This window comes from Octopus bimaculoides, chromosome 5 (assembly GCF_001194135.2).
Source record: "Octopus bimaculoides isolate UCB-OBI-ISO-001 chromosome 5, ASM119413v2, whole genome shotgun sequence".
In the NCBI taxonomy this organism is placed as follows: domain Eukaryota; kingdom Metazoa; phylum Mollusca; class Cephalopoda; order Octopoda; family Octopodidae; genus Octopus; species Octopus bimaculoides.
The window spans coordinates 99,557,291-99,563,395 of NC_068985.1; the positions used below are offsets into that span (position 1 = coordinate 99,557,291).

The following is a 6,105-nucleotide window of genomic DNA, read 5'->3' on the forward strand; positions in this document are numbered from 1 at the left end:
AGAAGAAGAAGAAGAAGAAGAAGAAGAAGAAGAAGAAGAAGAAGAAGAAGAAGAAGAAGAAGAAGAAGAAGAAGAAGAAGAATGTTTTTTAACCATTGGGAAGTGACGGATCAGCAGATTATCTGGATCCCAATATAGGAAAGGATAAAAGATAAAATAAAACAGATTAGAGTTAGTAAGAAAATAAAAATAAAAAGGATGTAAGCTGATTGAAAATAGAATCGTGACAGACGGGCTGGCAGCGAGGGAATACATTACACATTTCCTTAACAGGAAATAGGAACGTAATGTTTTCAGAAGTAGAACGCAAGTCTTATGACACAAAATAATGAAAGCAATTTGATGAGTTGGGTGCTGGAGGCCAAAATCTGTAACAAATCAACAATTAGTTCTTTGGCAATCTGACATGTTCCTATATTTATCTTATATTTGCACGCAATTGCTGTGTGACGCTTATATTTATTCGGAATATGTCCCTTTTATTTCATTGCACCGTATTATGGATTTCCTGATGCCTAGATATTCTGAAATGCATTCTGTTCACTGTATAGATAGGAAAAAAACTGTATCAGGTGCTATTTCAAGTTGTTACATATACTTAGACTCACACACGCGCGAACATGCACACACATACGCGTATACACACATGCAAACATATACGCGTATACACACATGCAAACATACATACACACGAGCTGGGAGAAACGTTAGGTCGCCAGGCAAAATGCTTAGCGGTATTTCGTGTGCCGTTACATTCTGAGTTCAAATTCCGTCGATGTCGACTTTGCCTTTCAACCTCTCGGGGTCGATAAATTAAGTACCAGTTACGCAATGTGGCCGATGTAATCGACTTAATCCCTTTGTCTGTCCTTGTTTGTCCTCTCTAATTTAGCCCTTTGTGGGCAATAAAGAAATAACAAACATACATACACACCCACATACACACACAGACTCTCTCTCTCTCGTTCTCTCTGTCACACACACGCACTCACACACGCACACACGCACACATATGTATACACGACATGTTTCTTTCAGTTCGAAATGAAAGTGTTTCCTCACAAGTCTTTTGGTCGCCCGCTTCTGTAGTAGAAGTCACTTGTCCAAGATACTACGGGGTGGGACTGAAGACTTAACTCGGAGCTTCGTGGTTGGGAAACAAACTACTTGCCACACAGCTAGGTCTTTGCCTCACACATACATGCAGTTAGATATACAGACAGACAGACAGACAGATACATCTATATATATATATATATATATATATATACCACATAATTGTTTGCATTCTGTTGTCTCAAAACGATATTAGTATGTGTATTTTTCCATAATAGAATTCATATTTCTAACAAGCAGACGAGACCATTGAAAGTATGGTTACATTGAAAATTGCCGTATACAGCGTAATATAATATATTATAACGCATTCAAATACAACGTAGAGGATTACCAATTTTCATGATGGTCACATCTCTAAGTTTTAGGTTTATCCAGATTAACAGAAGCACTATTTCCCACTCTACTTGTTGTATGCAAATGCAAATAGCGAGATGAAAATCATATCTTTAATTACCTACGGCTGTTCATTAATACATATGTTCTTTGGGGATTGATGTATTTTCTTAAGAATCAGGGCGTCCGCATAATACGCGTTGTGTACACTTAAATGTCATCGAACTAATCATTAGGTCCAGTCCTTCAAATACAGAACATTATTTTCCAGTTTTCTGTGAAATCTGCAATTTTTACACGATTTGCACCTATTCGAGATAAAAAAAAATAACACCTATAAAATTTGCACCTAATCCAAATAAAAAATAACATTTATACAATTTGCACGTATTCGAGATGAAAAATTACACCTATACAATTTCCACCTATTCGAGATGAAAAAATACACCTATACAATTTGCACGTATTCGAGATGAAAAATTACACCTATACAATTTGCACCTATTCGTGATGAAAAATTACACCTATACAATTTGCACCTATTCGAAATGAAAAATTACACCTATACAATTTGCACCTATTCGAGATGAAAAATTACACCTACACAATTTGAACCTATTCGAGATGAAAAATTACACCTATACAATTTGCACCTATCGAAATGAAAAATTACATCTATACAATTTGCACCTATTAGAGATGAAAAATAAATTCTGAAACAACACCATTGATCTCATGCGGGTTGTGAGGAACTGGACTGTGCCCTTTTCAGCTCCAAAATGTATTTTTAAAACGATTTTGATCCTCGTTGGACAGTTGTTTTCAACCGAATGTTATCGCAAGATTTTTAAGCATCACTGTTTTAGTTTATTAACTGATAACTATGGGACCCAGGTCTTATGCTGGAAAGCCGACATAAGAAACATTTCTGTTAATGACAACATCTATGTCTAGCCAAGAAGTTTAGGTAAATAGATCAGGTTACAAAATCATTTTAAAAATATCTTGCATGCATTGAGGAAGTAGTATGGAAATATTCCAAACCATGGAATAAATTTCGAAAGTTGGGGACGCTATAGAACTGGGCAATATAAAGCATTTAGTTATTATTTAGATATCTCTGATTGTGTTAGGGATATGTTTGAATAGATTTGGTTATGCATGTATCTAGGAGATAAATACGGAATGCTATTATCTCATCATAAATGTAAGCAAAACAACTGCGTGATGCTATTCATAATTCCATATTTATACTCCTTTAATGGATTTCAATGGATTACATATTGGCTAGTACATAGATATTCCTAAATTCATTCTCTTCTGTTATTCTCAACAGCATTCATAGATAGGAAAAAATCGGCTCCGATGACATTTTCAGCTGAATGATTATATTACTGCACACAGTTGGTAATAACCTACTTCCTCCGCATAATGTTAATGTGCGTATTGTTCCCCTAACAGAATTCTTGTTTTCGGTTATTTGACAAGAGAAATAGAGAATGTGTTCACAATGGAAACCACCCTATTCACCATATTAACTTTGGTATTATATTGAAGATATTTATTTCAATATTCAAAAGAAAGACCTATTCGAACAAAAACTTAGCGTATTATCAATGTTCTTACACTGGTCATGCTAAATTTTGAGGATGACCTTTCTTGTTCTACATGTGATCCAGAATTTAATATTACTGCCTTGGTTCAATTACTTGTTATTATGTTCAATTAACTGCACCGAGCCTATGGTTGAATTATCAAAACTTGTGCGACTTACCAGTGATATTAAATTGGACCGAATGAGTTCGTCCGTTTAGTAATTTCTCGAGAAATGGCTTTCAAATAAACCGTCTTTCTTCTTAATCGATAGAAACCAGCTTCGAATTAGTAAATGCTGCTTTTTACTACACCGAATATGAAACCAGAAAGAGAGCAACGGACACTTATAAACTACCTCATCACACCTCATATTATATTTCAAAATATTCAAAAAAATATTTACAATAGGCTGCTGACATTCAATAACACAAGAGATCTCCTTAACTTAATGCTCTCTAAACATATAAGTAGCATAAAGAGAGAAACGAAACAAGTTGCTGAAATTATAATAACGTTACAGATTTCGTGTTTATTCCATCAGATTGGTTCACATTATACATAGCTGTTTATCTATTTACGATCATGTATGTATGCTATCAATATATCATTTTCATAAATTGCAATTTCTTTGTGGATGTTAAGCAGAGTTAATGTATACAGATTCATAGGTTAAAGAGAAAAGGAGATCTGGAGCAAATAAATGACCTTGATATATATTTTATTCATCATATTAACAATCAAGCCTGGTTTCGCTTTCAAATGAAAATTGTCGTATGTTTGATGATATTCTTAAAACTATATACATAAATTTTAAAAACGAAACATGAATGCTATTATATCATTTGAATACAAGACATATTCCGTTAGGAACAGACTAACGAAAATGAAAATAGTCCGTCACCATTATATATAGTGAAATGATGTGGCCTTACCTTATATAACGCAGGCCCAAAACAAATCTCTTCTCAAAAGCTGTTGGGCCTTAATGAAGGATCTTAGACAGATGGGATCTGAAAAGGACTTCCATCTCTTACAGTCACGTCTAGATTTTAAGAAACCGGATCCATAGAATTTTATTGTGTTTTGTTTTTTTTCAGTAAGGATCAAGGCATAATATCAAAGCATACACGGATGTTTTTCTTCATATCGGGAAAGCTTTCTTAAAATTCTACTGAAAAACCAATAAAATCTTAAAATTATTTTAGACAAATTACATCATTGTGTACAACTAATTCCCCATCAATTTGCACTGAGATGATTTTCTGGAGTGCTGAATCTGAAGAAGATCAAAAGCTATGTTACGGCAATGCTCCATCACCATATGCAAATCTCATCTTTCTTATCTTTGTTCCATTGATTTTATTCCCTAATAGAAAAGTTCTCCCTATTCCTCCCTTGAATCACCAAGAGTTTCAGAAAATTTATCTAGGTGAATATGGAGATAGTGTAGCATTATGCTAATATTCGCCCCCCAAATTTTGAAAGTCATCTAGCATGCTGTGGACTATTTCTGTACTGTTGACTGAAAAAAACTATTTTCTACTAATCGTTAAATACATTTCAATAGAATGTTAGATACTACATACAACAAAAGATGTCTTTAGCTGCCAGACATATACGCAAGATTAATCGAATTTAGGACTCAGAATATTCAAATTAATATCTTGGTGCAAAATATACTGAACACCATTTTAAATCGAATTGTAAATTCATTGAAAATGTCAATACATTTCAATGTGACACATGAAAGCAGATATTTCACTGTGTTTATTATATTACGATGCGGTGGAGAAAAATATGTTCCTGGCATTGGGTAAAAGAAAATACAGGAGGATGAGTTTATGCAAAATATTCCCTTCTCATATTCACATCCTTATTGCAGCTATCCTTCGGATTTTCTAAGCTCTGTAGAGGAACACCAAGCTTTGGGATTCCCGCCAGGCATTTTGTGATATCCTGAAATGCAGGAGCTTTCTCGTATACATAATAATCTCCTACGTATGCGTCGGATATCAAATGTAACGTGAAGATTTGTAAAAATAAAATGATCAGCTTTTATGAAATCATCATAACGTATATGCTCATAAAATAATGCTTCGTTAGCAGTATTTTATGAGTATACATAATGTTATGTATCATATTACGACCGAAACACAATTTAAAGTCCTTAGTGTAGTCGACGTGAGACTACTCGAAAGCATTCTATTTAGAAAATGCTTTGCTAGATGAAATATGCATTGTCCAATATAAAACTTTTCTATCAATAGCTTACCTCCCTAAGTATGAGTAGATGAATTGAAGCATCTACACCCATAACGATGCGCCACGAGCACACACACACATGAGCCATCAATACTATGAACGCATGTAATATACGTATAAGTATGTATGTAATTATATATTTCCCCCACCACCTCCTCTTCCGGTCCTTTCACAATGTAACCTCGTGGGCATCGGTGTCATTTTCCTCTTCCTCCCTTTTCCCATTCTCCGAACTTTCTGTCTTTCCGATGAAGGGCTCCGACCGAAACGTCATACTCTCTCTCCTTCCTTTCCAGAGCGTTCAATAACACTATCCGTATCACGTCCTCACTTTGTTGTTTTTTTGTGTTTTTTTAAACTATATATATATATATATATACTTGTGTTTCTTTCTTTCTCTCCGTTGTACCTGGAACAAGGAAGCTGTGTTCTTGTGTGTCTCCTGTCCAAGCTTGATTTACGCGTTCGCCACCACAACATCGTTTAGACTTAGCACCCTTCCTGTTTGTCTTCACTGTCCTGTCTGCATTGCCAAATTTGACCCACCGCAAAATCACAAATTTTATTTAATTTGCTTTGCGGGAGCAACTGTTTTATCGAAAGCCTATATTGTTGTTAAATGCTCGAAATACGAGAGTAGAAAAACAGCCAACAATTGATGAAGTGTCATTCTTTATGTTGTTTGTCTTGTTTACCATTTGTGCCTTTCGTTTTTCGAAAAAATAGTTCATATTCTATGTACTCGTACTTCGTATTATTTTATTTTCGTGATGTACACACACACACACACACACA

The 6,105-nt window shown here is 34.7% G+C and overlaps 1 long non-coding RNA gene across 2 annotated transcripts in view; it reads left to right on the forward strand.

Annotated features, from left to right (window-relative positions):
* LOC106882694 (uncharacterized) overlaps positions 1-6,105 on the forward strand; it is a 343,192-nt gene that overhangs the window by 91,260 nt on the left and 245,827 nt on the right. The gene's annotated exons all lie outside the window — the stretch shown is intronic.